This window comes from Podarcis melisellensis (assembly GCF_964234715.1).
Source record: "Podarcis melisellensis genome assembly, chromosome: 1".
NCBI classification, from domain to species: Eukaryota; Metazoa; Chordata; class Lepidosauria; order Squamata; family Lacertidae; genus Podarcis; species Podarcis melisellensis.
The window spans coordinates 7628433-7642330 of record NC_138528.1 but is presented as its reverse complement, the minus strand read 5'-3'; the positions used below and the strand labels follow the sequence as shown (position 1 = coordinate 7642330).

At 47.1% G+C, this 13898-nt stretch overlaps 1 long non-coding RNA gene across 1 annotated transcript in view; it reads left to right on the top strand.

Annotated features, from left to right (window-relative positions):
* Nucleotides 1–5497, top strand: part of LOC309373419 — a 36346-nt gene extending 30849 nt beyond the window's left edge. Inside the window, exons 2-3 of the long non-coding RNA XR_014170019.1 lie at nt 4692–4720; nt 5479–5497. This is a non-coding gene — a long non-coding RNA (uncharacterized lncRNA). The remainder of the gene's footprint in view (nt 1–4691; nt 4721–5478) is intronic.
* Nucleotides 5498–13898: the final 8401 nt, after the last annotated feature.

Genomic DNA, 13898 nt, shown 5'->3' with positions numbered 1-13898 from the left:
CCGCAGGGTCTTCCTGCCCCCCTGGGTTCCCTCTCTCCGTGACTCGCCTGAGGCTGAATCCTCTGCCGCCTCTTCCCCCCTCTTTCTGGCTTTAGGGCCGGGCTCCTCCCCTGAGCTCTCTCCACTTCCGCGCGCCTCTACGTTTGAACTTGGCGCGCGTACGTTGCTGCTGACCTTTCTTTCGACCGCTACACCACCCCCTGCTCTGCTCTCCACCCTTTCAGGCTGAACACCCTGCTCCAACCCCCTCTCTCTGTTCTCTCCTAATCCTGCTCCCTCCGAGAGGCTGACGACTCCACCCCCTTTACTCCTTTCCGGCTGAGACGTCTCTTGCTTCCTCTGTCTTCCACTGGGCTCCTCTCCGCTTCTCCCTTCTCCTCCCCTTTGCTTGATTAAGGTAACCCCCTTTTGAGAATCCTCTGACTCGCTGCTCAGACTCGTGGATTCCCTCAGAATTCCGTCATCTTCTTCCTCATCCTTCTGCCCCTCCTCCCACTCGCTCTCCGTCTCCTCTGTCATCTCCTCCTCTCTCCCAGAAACCCTGACAAATGTTTTTAGAATGTTGAACTATTTTGACTGTTGTTAGCCGCCCTGAGCCCAGCTTCGGCTGGGGAGGGCGGGATATAAATAAAATTTATTATTATTATTATTATAGTATAAACGTAATTTTAATTTCTTATTAGTTTCTACTGTCTTACTGGTTTATTGTACAGTTTGTATTCTGTTTTGAAGGGAGAGGGTCAGGGTTGCCCTGGGAGTGGGCCCCAGCCAACAGAATGACTGTGGCAGGTTCGACGGGGTGTGTGTGTGTGTCCTTTTATTAGTAGGTGCCAGAACAACAGTGACATATCCTTGGAATTTTCTATAACTGGTACGATTGCATTTGGAGATTAGTCTTAATGGGAAAACGAATGCACAGTGTCAGATTAGCAAAGGGTCAGGCTAAATCTGACGTGTTTACAGATGCATGGTTTTCTTATCAATTTATGCACATAAATGAGTCAGGATGGCTGCTGAATGCCTGAAGCAGGGTTTTGAGCTCTAAGGCGAACTCTAAAGTTTCTGCTCTATAACCAACCCTTAGCACTTGTTTTTATCCTCTCTTCCATTTTACTTCTTAACTCCTTATAGTGCTTTGTTTTGTTGTTTTAATTTATTGTTAGAATTTTTTTCATGCTGGAGAGGTCTGTGCATATCAAGTGGAACTGGTCCTGAAGATAGCCGTCTCTCTCCTCTGTTTGTGTACATTTGGAAGTAACCTTTGACTTTGAAAGTTTTTTCCAAGCTCAGAAGGTAGCCTCTGGGTCGTTATATCAGTTATATTTGCCTTATAGAATTTCTCAGCTAAGGCCAGTCTCTGATTCTTCAAGAGAAGCAATTGTTGTTGTTGTTTAGTCGTTTAGTCGTGTCCGACTCTTTGTGACCCCATGGACCAGAGCACGCCAGGCACTTCTGTCTTCCACTGCCTCCCGCAGTTTGGTCAGACTCATGTTTGTAGCTTCGAAGACACTATCCAACCATCTCGTCCTCTGTCGTCCCCTTCTCCTTGTGCCCTCCATCTTTCCCAACATCAGGGTCTTTTCCAGGGAGTCTTCTCATGAGGTGGCCAAAGTCTTGGAGCCTCAGCTTCAGGATCTGTCCTCCCAGTGAGCACTCAGGGCTGATTTCCTTCAGAATGGATCGGTTTGTTCTTCTTGCAGACCATGGGACTCTCAAGAGTCTCCTCCAGCACCATAATTCAAAAGCATCCATTCTTTGGCGATCTGCCTTCTTTATGGTCCAGCTCTCACTTCCATACATCACTACTGGGGAAACCATAGCTTTTACTATACGGACCTTTGTTGGCAAGGTGATGTCTCTACTTTTTTTACTTCTTTTTTTTATTACTTTTTTAGTACTGCTCTATTCTGCCTTGGGCAGACCCCACCTGCAGTACTGTACAGTATGTAGTTCTGGGCACCACAGTTTAAAGAGCTGGTCAAAGAACAGGGGATATGGTTCAGAGAGTCCCTTATTCAAGTCCTTTCCCACTTCATAGGTCACATTGAATTCCAGCTAAACCCCCCTTTTAAAGGGAGGCATCCTCATATCACAAAAACCAAGAAAGGAGGATTTACCATGGCCGAGCGACTGGCTGGCTGCAGCGCATTCTCCCAGAAGTGTGTTAAGCCAGGATTTCCTCACTTTTTTTCAAATATTAATTCCTCATCTCATTAGGAGACTTGGGGAATACACTCTAATCTTGTTCTCTTTGAGTTGTACGAGATTATGCAGCTCAGTACCTTGCCAAAATGGGGGTGGCATAGGAAGAGAACAAATAATATCTTAAGTGTTTGGGGGGGTTATGTAAAAAGATATCTGGGGGTAGAGAACATATTGGCAATACGTTAGAATTAGGGCCAGACTGGAAGACACTGGAAACTGAACTTCCTGACTCTTGGTAGCCCTTGAAAACCGGAAGTCGGTTCCCCAAAGGGTTTGAATAGATTCCATGGTGAATCATCTCTCGGTGGTTGCAGTCAACAACCTCCCTGTTCCTCTCTCCCTAAATAAATAAACTTGGAACAAAGACACTCAGCTCCGAGTGGTCGCCAAAGAAGAAGAAAGATAGCCGAGTGGGCATTCGAACCCCAGCCTCCCTGTTTCTAGTCCAGCACACTAACCACTGCACCATGCTGCCTCCCTAACGTTAGCCCTTTCCCAGCTATGTCAGAATTGCAGTTCAGTAGATCAACAAACAGAAAGGCAAATAATGATTTCCAATGAAAGTTTTTATTTTTGTGAATTTTTCGCCCCCGACCCCCACTCCATTGTATGTTTCTTTTATTCTTACAAGGATGATTCTTATCTATTCCCCCCACCCAGCCACATTGTTCGTATTGCCGTTGGTTTTGTAAACCAATTTTGAAAGCAATACATATATCCATTCTGAAATGGATAAATAAATTGCCCTCTGAGCTGAAGGGTCTTTGAAGCAGCCAGACAGCAGTTATCACCTGGCCACAGCCTTCCTTTCTTCTTGCACAGAGTGAAAAAGATAGATGAATAGAAATAGCATCTAGCTATCGATCTAGGTTTGGGTAGTTAATTCTAAATTCACACCTATATTAAATGTGCATATCTATGTCCTTTTTTGTGGTGATGGACGCACCTTTCCTTGTGTGTGTGCAATGTGCAAATGGCTGCCACACCTCTTGGTGCAGCAAGTTTGGGGAACGGGTGGTGGGCTTGCAGCAGGGGATGGTAGTAGAAAACACCCGGCCCCCCACATGATCTTGGTAGAAATTTCTTTTAATTGGGCCCTTTCTAAATCAGCTGGGGTGTCACGGTCTGGTTCATGGGCAATCGAAGTCCCGGCTGGGGACGTCGGGACCGGGGGCAAGATGGCGGGGTGGAAGCAGGAACGGGAGTCCAGAACCAGGAGTCAGGAAGCCAAGAGTCTGAGGGTCAGAGAGCCAGGAGTCAAGAAGCCAAGGGTCAGGAAGCAAGAAGTCACGAAGTCAAGGGTCCAAGGATCAAGAAGCAAGGAGTCAAACACAGCAAGGCAGGGAACGTGTTGCTGTGGCAAAGAGCCGAAGGGAAATGCTGACCTTATATCCCTTCCTGGCTCTTGTCACCAGGTGCTGTGAGTTACCAATCGGCCTCACCTGTGTGGCTGTGCCTTGCCTCTCCAGAACAAACTTAGGAAGGCCCCAGTCCTGCAAAGTCCTATTGGTCACAGGGCCTGGCTCCTGCATGCACACCTGACATGGGGTGGAGCAGTTCAAACGTGCCCCTTTGTGAGTGCATGTGTGTTTTCCATTTGGCCTCTCCACACCCACCCATGTCTGCCTTTTTGCCACCTCTCGCTTGACCCTTTCTGTCATCTCCAGCCCGTTCCATGAAACACAAACTGTTACCACTTCCTGCAGTCTTTTACATTTTATGTCTTTGGCGCTTCGTTTTATTCCCTAAGCATCTCTTATTCCTCCTCAGAAAATCCTTTGGAAAACACTGTCCAGTGCGGAATAAGAACGGTCAAACCAACATGCGTCTTCAACCCAGATTTCTGTGGTGTGTTTTTGGAGAATGGCAGAGCAGGGAAGGTGACATTTTTCATATTGTTACGTTTTCAGCACCGAATATTTTCAGACCAGCGTCAGAATAACGTTTTAGAAAACTGAGCCGATACATGAACCGTGTGTTTGGAATACCCTCCCTCTTTTTCTCAAATCACTGCCAAACTTCTTTTATAGCAATGATTATGTCACCGTGACCTTGGAGATTGTTTCAACACTACTGATGGCTAGCAGTTAAGAAGAGTCTGCTGGCCCATCTAGTTTTGCCTCCTGTTATCACACTGGCCAACCAGAATCCTGTAGGAAACCCGCAAACCGGATTCAAGCAAATTATTCTTCTACCTTCCTATTGTTTCCAGCAACTGGTGTTCAGAATCATTGCTTCCCACAACTTTGGAGGCAGAGCATGTCACGGTCTGGTTCGTGGACGATCGAAGTCCCGGCTGGGGATGTCGGGACCAGGGGCAAGATGGCGGGGTGGGAGCAGGAACGGAAGTCCAGAAGCCAGGAGTCAGAAAGCCAAGAGTCCGAGGGTCAGAGAGCCGGAAATCAAGAAGTCAGGGGTCCGAGGGTCAGGAAGCAAGGAGTCACGAAGTCAGGGGTCTGAGGATCAAGAAGCTAGGAGTCACAAAGTCAGGGGTCTGAGGATCAAGAAGCAAGGAGTCACGAAGTCAGATGTGATGGCCTGGGAATCTGATTCAGAGGCTGAACTGGAGGAATCCCAGCCTGCACAGGAGTCCCCACCTCCAGGGTCGGCTGAGCTGGGGCAGGGCCTTGAATCTGAAGGGCCCACACCTGTGCCGGATCCTCAGGAGCAGACACCAGATGAATCCACTCTGGCTCCGGAGGTGATTGAGGACCCATTGCCTACAGGTGCACCTCTCCCAGCCCTGTCAGGGGAAGGTGAGCCTCCCCCTGGGTCCAGTAACCCTCCAGCCTCTCCTGAGCTGCAGAGGCTCAGGGAAGAGAGGCGGAGGGAACTGGTTTCTCTCAGGAGGAGTGCTCACCTCCAGGTCAGGAGAGGCGGGTCACCTGTGGGCCGGGACCGCCCCTGGCCTCAGAGAAGATAAAGGCCAGTCAGCCTGGTCCCAGGTTGCGGGAGCAACGATGTTGGAAACCTGTTTCTGCCAGCACCCAGACCTGTCTTTCCGGAGTTCCCGACCACGCCTGGCTTTTTGCTTTGAACCCAGCTTCCCCCTTGGTGGACAGTCTCCAGACCCTCGGCCCAGGACCAGACTTTGACCATGCCTCATGGTAACCCCCCTGGGACCAGCACATCAGGGGTCCGAGGATCAAGAAGCAAGGAGTCACGAAGTCAGGGTCTGAGGATAAAGAAACAAGGAGGCATGAAGTCAAGGGTCTGAGGATCAAGAAGCAAGGAGTCATGAAGTCAAGGGTCTGAGGATCAAGAAGCAAGGAGTCAAACGCAGCAAGGCAGGGAACGTGTTGCTGTGGCAAAGAGCCAAAGGGAAAATGCTGACCCTTCCCGGCTCTTGCCACCAGGTGCTGTGCCCAATCGGCCTCACCTGTGTGGCCGCGCCTTGCCTCTTCAGAACAAACTTAGGAAGGCCCCAGTCCTGCAAAGTCCTATTGGTCACAGGGCCTGGCTCTTGCACGCACTCCTGACAGAGCATAGCCATCCTGCCTAGTAGTCATCGATAGCCTCCGTGAATTTGTCTAACCCTAATCCATCCATGCTGGTGGACATCACTGCCTCCTGCGCATAGCTGTCAACTTTTCCCTTTTCTTGTGAGGAATCGTATTTGGAATAAGGGAATTTCCCTTTAAAAAAGGAAACGTTGACAGCTATGCCCCTGCGGGAGTGAGTTCAAAAGTTTTAACTGCGCACTGCATGAATAAGCACTTTCTTTTCCCTGTCCTGATAAATGATAATAATAAATGGGAGAATTACATAGAGAAAGAAATGCTATGTGCATCTGTAACAGCAAAATCAGATGCCTTTATGTGCCACGCCTATCGCTGATGGGAGTTGTAGTTGAAAACATCTGGAAGGCACCCCATCAAACTGCTAAGAGAATAAAAACACGCCATATTTTAAAGCTAACCGTTACCATTTTAACCTCTTAGTCTTCTGGGCACATCCAGATTTTTGGAAGAAATCGTCCCCGGTGTTGTAGGTTGGCCGTTTTTTGTTTTAAACGCACATGTCATTTCTGCTGGCTGTTCAAGATTCCAAAGACCATCAAGGTTTTCAGAAGGCTGTAATTACTCCCCAGCACAATAGATGGCAATTGCTTCCATCAAGGAAATATTACATAATTATTATAACTTAGGATAATAATTGTATTTGCTTTTCGGCAAGTCATACATAATAGAACGCGGCGGGTGCCTTAAAGCTGTTAGCCTATTGTGTCAGCTCATACATATTAATTATTTTATTAGAGAATCACATGGCAAGCTTGAATCTGGAACAACACACATTAAATCTGTTTTGGGGGGCTGAAAAACCGGGGGGGGGGGAGTGTGTCTTTTCTCAGGGTATGGAGATGGAAAAGGAACATGAGTGTGTGTGTTCACCCATGATCACATTTAAGGTGATTAAATAGGCCTGCCAGGCCGCCTGAGGCTCAGAGTCTGGAATGCAGGGGTGCCGGTTGGAGTAAACGGTGAGGCTCTGGCGTAGGGTTGCAATACATCTGGAATATGGCAGACAAAAACAGGGTCTGGGTGGTAATTGCTGAAATGTCTGGGGAAGTCCGGATGTATGGCAACCCATGTCGGAAGGCTAGGTAAAGGTAAAGGGACCCCTGACCATTAGGTCCAGTCGTGGCCGACTCTGGGGTTGCAGCGCTCATCTCGCTTTATTGGCCATGGGAGCCGGTGTACAGCTTCTGGGTCATGTGGCCAGCATGACTAAGCCACTTCTGGCAAACCAGAGCAGCGCACAAAAACGCCGTTTACCTTCCGGCCGGAGTGGTACCTATTTATCTACTTGCACTTTGATGTGCTTTCGAACTGCTAGGTTGGCAGGAGCAGGGACCAAGCAATGGGAGCTCACCCCGTCGCGGGGATTCGAACCACAGACCTTCTGATCAGCAAGTCCTAGATTCTGTTGGAAAGCTAGATTTTGGCAAATTTCCCTTAAAATTTCCTTTACAGCTTCAAAAAAAATTGTCCCCCACCGAAAGCTCAACAACTCTGAATTTTCACTTTCTGAAATATGGCAACCCTACGCTAGCAGCTGATCTCTCTTTTCCCACTGTTTTCTCAAAATAGTTTTATCGTGACCTGCGTTAGAAGCTGGTGCAGGACATGTGCCTATGGTGGTGCATTGACACCCATGTGAGCCTCCAGCACACAGCGTGCGCTCTCCATGTGCTAAGGGTTTAAAAAATGCATTTTAGAAACCACTGATGAGTGTTAAAAATTAAATCCAAGCAGCGTGTGAATTTTATGAAATGAATCAACAATTTTTCCAACAACTGGAAATTGAAATTTAGAATGCTTTGAAGCTACTGACTCCTTTGGAAATGAAGCATTGTCCAGGCCCATGGAAAAATTATTCAAATTTTACTTAAAAACACACAAAGTTTCAATAACTTATTTTTCATTAACTTATTTCCCAGACCTCCTCATACCTCCCTTTATTGTATTCCAATTCAGATTGTTATTTCAGCAAATCCTTATCTATAAATTTTAACCTACTTCTAAACCTTTTAAGAATTTTTTTTGTTTTTCTATTTTTGTTATTTTTTTCTTTTTTTCTTTTTGACTTTTTTATTGTATTAATATTGAAAACTTTAATAAATATCTTTAAAAAAATAAAATAAAAGCAACCCGCAGGTTTCGTGTGAAGAAAAAAATTATTCAAAATTTTACTGGCAGAACTTTCTTTAAAACAGAAAGAAAACAATGTTTTATTTGATGCGAGACTTCAGTATTGTACACAGTTTAAGGTTAGGGGAGAAGATAGGTGGGGTTATAATCTGAACCTGGAGACAATGCATGTACTTCTGTAATCCAATAAAACCTTTAATAAAAACTATTTTTTTTAAAAAAGAATTAAAACATCAAAAATATCCATACAATATCTTGCGTTCAGCATCTTGCAAAACATGAAATAATCCAAACAAACATATCTCTCTCCAACCTGCTTTCCAATCTCCAGGTTATGCAGCTCTTGGGGACTCAGGATGACATGCTTTGTTCTCCGCGGCGTTCAGAGAAAGACTTAACAGCCACCAACCTTTCAAGATGGCAAATTTGCAACTCAATACCTTCATCACATGATCAAAGGTTCACTCTCAGTGCAGAGAAGTGATCAACAGGCTAATCATCAACTGGTTACAGCTCAGAGTCCTTTATAAAACAACATTGGGGAAACCCCAAGGTTAGCTTCATACACTTAGCCATTTTCCATTTTAAACCTTCTTTAATACATTTACATTTTTCATTTCTGTGTGAATCAAACAATATATTTAACCCATGCTAGACTTGGACCCTTGACTTCATGACTTCTTGCTTCCTGACCCTTGGCTTCTTGACTCCTGGCTCTCTGACCCTCGGACTCTTGGCTTCCTGACTCCTGGCTTCTGGACTCCCATTCCTGCTCCCACCCCGCCAGCTTGGTCGGGATTGTGTCCCCTTTCCAGTTTCTAGCAATTAATGTTCTTGCAGCTACCGTGGCATACAAGAATATTTTCCTCACCTTTTTAGGGATGTCTGAACCTAGTATACCCAAAAGGAAAGCTTCCATCTTTTTTATAAAATATGTGCTGGTCCCGGGGGTAAGGTACCGTGGGTGTAAGCAGAGTCCACACGAAGAGGGGCGAGGTCCGAGGCGGAGAGCCGGGCGGGGAACAGGAACGCTGGAACAGGAGGCTGAGCAGGGAACAGGAACACCGGAAGAACAGGAACAGGAGGCCGAGCAGGGAACAGGAGCACCGGATGGTCAGGAACAGGAAGCCGAGCAGGGATCAGGAACACAGGATGGTCCGAAGCCAACAACGACGTTGCTCCCGCAACCTGGGGCCGGGCTGACTGGGCTTTTATCCTCTTCTAAGGCCGGGGGCGGTCCCGGCCCCCAGGAGCCCCGCCTCCTCTGGCCTTAAGGCGAGCACTCCTCCTGGGGGCAATCAGTTCCCTTCGCCTCTCTGCCCTAAGCCTCTGCAGATCAGGAGAGGCCGAAGGGTTACTGGGCCCTGGAGGAGGCTCACCTGTGGCCACTGAGTCGTCAAGCCCCTCTGGGGCCAGAAGGGCTTCACCTGGGGCCAGCTCCTGATGCTCTGTCACAGGTGCAGGCTCTTCAGCATCTAGGCCTTGCCCCAGTTCAGCCGGCCCTGGAGGCGGGGACTCCTGTGCAGGCTGGGATTCCTCTGGTTCATCCTCTGAATCGGAATCCCAGGCCATCACAAAATAGATCTTAAACATGTTTTTGAGCTTTTTAGAAATTACCTCCCAAAATTCCTTTATTTTCTTACAGTTCCATCACATATGTAGCATTGTACCTTCCGCTTCCCCACATCTCCAGCATTTAACATTTACTTGAGGTATTTTTATACATTTTAGATAGTTTAATGGTGTTAAATACCAGCGGAATTGCATTTTCATAAAATTTTCTTTCAATACATAACACACGGTGAACTTCATATCTACCTTCCATAGTCGTTCCCAAGCATCCATTGGGATGTTATAACCAAGATCTTGAGACCATTTAACTATTACTGGTTTTACCTCCTCCTCCTTGACTTCCCAGTCAAGGAGGAGTCTATATATTTTAGAAAGAGTTTTTCCTTTGGAGTTAATCAATTCTTTTGGAGTTAATCAATTCTTTTTCAAATCTGGAAGGCTCCATAGCAAAAGCATTTCGTTTATCAAGTTTAAATATCTCATGGAGTTGATGATATTGTAACCAATCTGGTCAGATTGACCACATGCCCTTAAAAAAGGTTCCTGTTGTTGGGTAGATTTTTCTGTTGCCTAGCAACCTATTCAAGACCAATTGTCAAGTTCTTTCTAGAATATTCCTACTGCAGGTAATATGGCTTGTAATGAGAAATAGTCATTAATAGCTTTATCCTTCATGAATTCGTCTAACCCCCTTTTGAAACTGGCCAAGATGGCGACAGCCAGCATATCTTGTGTAGCAAATTCTACAGTGTGAAGAAGCTATTTCTTTTGTCTGCCCTGAAGCCCACACTCTTCAAGCTTCATTGGATGACACCGGGTTCTAGCGTTACGAGAGAGAACGTGTGTTTCTGGCATTTCCTCGACAACCTGTGGGAAAACAGAGCCGACATGAACTAAATTCACCCAAGTATTCTCAAGATGTTGGTTTTAATGGGGACATTTGCCAATGGAAACATATCATCCAGTTGAATCAAGCGAGCCAGTTGAGCTCAAATTCTTTCATGGCTGATAATGCTACACGGCCAAGCTAAAGGCAACGCCGTGCATTTCGTACGTAGCCAGGAGAAACAGGGTTGGCTGAAAAGAAAGAAATCCGTTTGAAATACAGTACCCTTACTAATGCAACATGGCTGGAGATTCAATCAGAGACTGGAATTTCCATCTTGGTTAACGGTCCCAGAGCACTCTTCAGAAGGGGGGCTGGGATATATATATATATATATATATATATATATATATATATATATATATATGAAAATTCTAAATCAATTTGTGACTGGATCCTGGAAGCAAGCCAATGAGACTTCAAAGGGGAATGCCACAAGGAACCGATGTTTGATGTGTGTGTTCTTTTATTGGGATCTTTATTCCTTGCCCTCATAACAGTGAAAGTAATATTCCATCGGCAAAAGTGCAGCAGATGTAATGCGTCGTGGATAATGGATGGAAGTAATTTAATGCGAATGGTCTTTAATTTCATTGATCTCTTATTGTAGAAGAATTTCAGTTTAACAATTCGAGTTAATGCGTTTGCGTGTTGGGCTTGTTATTTTCTTCAAGCCAAACCTCGCCGACTCCAGATGGAAAAGAGAGGGCCTTTCTTTCAACTGTTTTGGAACAAAAAACAATGAGACATTGTAGAGGTTCTAAGCCTTATGGAGGGTTTTAAAGTTTGCTCTGAAATTACGGTTTGAAGTGAATTTGCATTAAAAGGACTCTGTCAACTTAGAAAGCAGCTTGGAGTGTGAAAAGTTTTTGATCTGTCGCTGCTTTAAAGTAACGTTGGTTGTGGATCACACACACTCTTTGCTTATTGCTTCTTGTAGCATCGGGTGAGCTGGTTCCAAGAGGTTTTGTGAATCAGCCATGAAAGACTGTCAGGCACAGACTGTAAATGTCGTATAATTCAAGGTCGGCTCAAGCAAATGGATGCATTAGGCTGAGAGCTCTGGCATCAAGATCCAGTTCATACAATGGCTGTATGAGGCACCACATGTACCAAAGCTTCCATCCACCTGTTTAATTGGTCTCAGTGGTGACAGCTGCTGCAAGCACCTATAACTGGAGAGACTTTTCCCTTGCCCTCTGCTCTCAATGAGATGGAGACGACTGCTCCTCATACACTGTGCTGGTCCCGGGGGGAAGGTTACTGTTGGCGTGGTCAAAGTCCGGTCCTGGGTCACGAGTCTGGAAACAGGCAGGGTCCGAAGTAGGAAGCCGGGCGGGGACAGGAACTCTGGAAGGACAGGTCTGGGTCCGGGCAGAAGCAGGTATTCAGCGACATTGCTCCCGCAACCTGGGACCGGGCTGACTGGCCTTTATCTTCTCTGAGGCCAGGGGCGGTCCCGGCCCCCAGGAGCCCCGCCTCCCCTGGCCTTAAGGCGAGCACTCCTCCTGGGAGAAACCAGTTCCCTCCGCCTCTCTGCCCTGAGCCTCTGCAGCTCAGGAGAGGCCGGAGGGTTACTGGACCCAGGGGGAGACTCACCTTCCCCTGACAGGGCTGGGAGAGGTGCATCTGTAGGCACTGTGTCCTCAATCACCTCCGGAGCCAGAGTGGAATCACCTGGGGCCTGCTCCTGAGGATCCGGCACAGGTGCAGGCGCTTCAGATCCAAGGCCCTGCCCCAGCTCAGCCGGCCCTGGAGGTGGGGACTCCTGTGCAGGCTGGGGTTCCTCCGGTTCAGCCTCTGAATCGGATTCCCAGGCCATCACATGCACCCTCCTGACAGTCAGAGAAGGAAGGTATTTGAACTCATGCTTCCAGTCCCTATTACCCCTTGTTAACTTTACATTTTTATGGTTCTATGATATTTGACAGGTAGCAGTTTGAAGTAAATTGAAGACAGCACTTCCTGTGTCTGAAAAAGCGGGATCTGGTCCTCCAAATCTTAAGGGTAAAGGTAAAGGGACCCCTGACCGTTAGGTCCATTCGTGACCGACTCTGGGGTTGCGGCGCTCATCTCGCTTTATTGGCTGAGGGAGCCGGCGTACAGCTTCCAGGTCATGTGACTAGCATGACTAAGCCACTTCTGGACAACCAGAGCAGCGCACGGAAACACCGTTTGCCTTCCTGCCGGAGCAGTACCTATTTATCTACTTGCACTTTGACATACAGTGGTACCTCGGGTTAAGTACTTAATTCGTTTCGGAGGTCTGTTCTTAACCTGAAACAGTTCTTAACCTGAAGTACCACTTTAGCTAATGGGGCCTCCTGCTGCCGCGTCACCAGAGCACGATTTCTGTTCTTATCCTGAAGCAAAGTTCTTAACATGAAGCACTCTTTCTGGGTTAGCAGAGTCTGTAACCTGAAGCGTATGTAACCCGAGGTACCACTGTACTTTTGAACTGCTAGGTTGGCAGGAGCAGGGACTGAGCAACGGGAGCTCACCCCATTGCGGGGATTCGAACTGCTGACCTTCTGATCGGCAAGTCCTAGGCTCTGTGGTTTAACCCACAGCGCCACCTGCGTACCCCCCGAAATCTTAGGACACAATAAAACTGTGAGTCTTTGGGATAATGCAGGACTCCTTATTGATTTTGCTGCAGCTGACCATTGCTGCGACCTCTCTGGAATCTGCATTGCAAGTGATTCATTTTGTCTGCCAAGCAAACCCTGTACTCATAGTAAGGTAAGGTAAGGTAAAGGATCCCTGGATGGTTAAGTCCAGTCAAAGGCAACAATGGGGTGCTGCCACAGCAGTTATTAGACACACATTATAACTGGAACATTTGTGCCGTTTTTGAAATGCTGAAAATGACCCATGCAGATGAGTCCTTCTTGGGATTTTGGAGAAAGTTCTGGAGTGAACTTAGAAGCATTTGTAGGCTTGCGATCAAGAGACTCAGCATAATATTGCAGGGCTATTAAACTTCCTAACTGGAGGTGGGGGGAATTCAGCTCACTGCAGCTATTGTACTGGCATCCTGGCGACTTTCTCGTTTTACGATCTCTCTGTATCTCCCCCACTCCTCACCTCAACCACTGTGCTGATAATGGCACCCTTGTTTGAAACTGCCCTGGGAGTTCCTGCTTTAATTGATCCAGCCCGAAAAGTCGTTGGGCTGGCTGCGAATTTTTGCTTGTAGCTAAAACGGTTCTGCAGAAAGAAGGTGCATTCAGAAAGAAGCCAGCCAAGACGCTCTCTCTTACGGCCTGGAATCTCACGTGAAATATAACATAGCCTCAAGGCGGAAGCTTGGAAACCCTAGGATTTTTCGAAACGCACAGCCATCACAACTGAGCTTTTGTATACTTTTGTGTGAACAAAAGCCACATTGAATCCTGGCTGAAGGTGGTGCCTTCCTTAAAGAGCTCAAGACTCAACAGAAAGCAGATCTTGCGCTTTGGGGCGAAACCTTTGGGGCTGTACGCACAGGTGGTGAGGAAGGAGGAAGCCACCCCAAAAAGCACTCGAGGGGGTGATAGAAAGAGAAGGAGCAAAAGGCACGCACACCGCCAGGAAACGCAGCT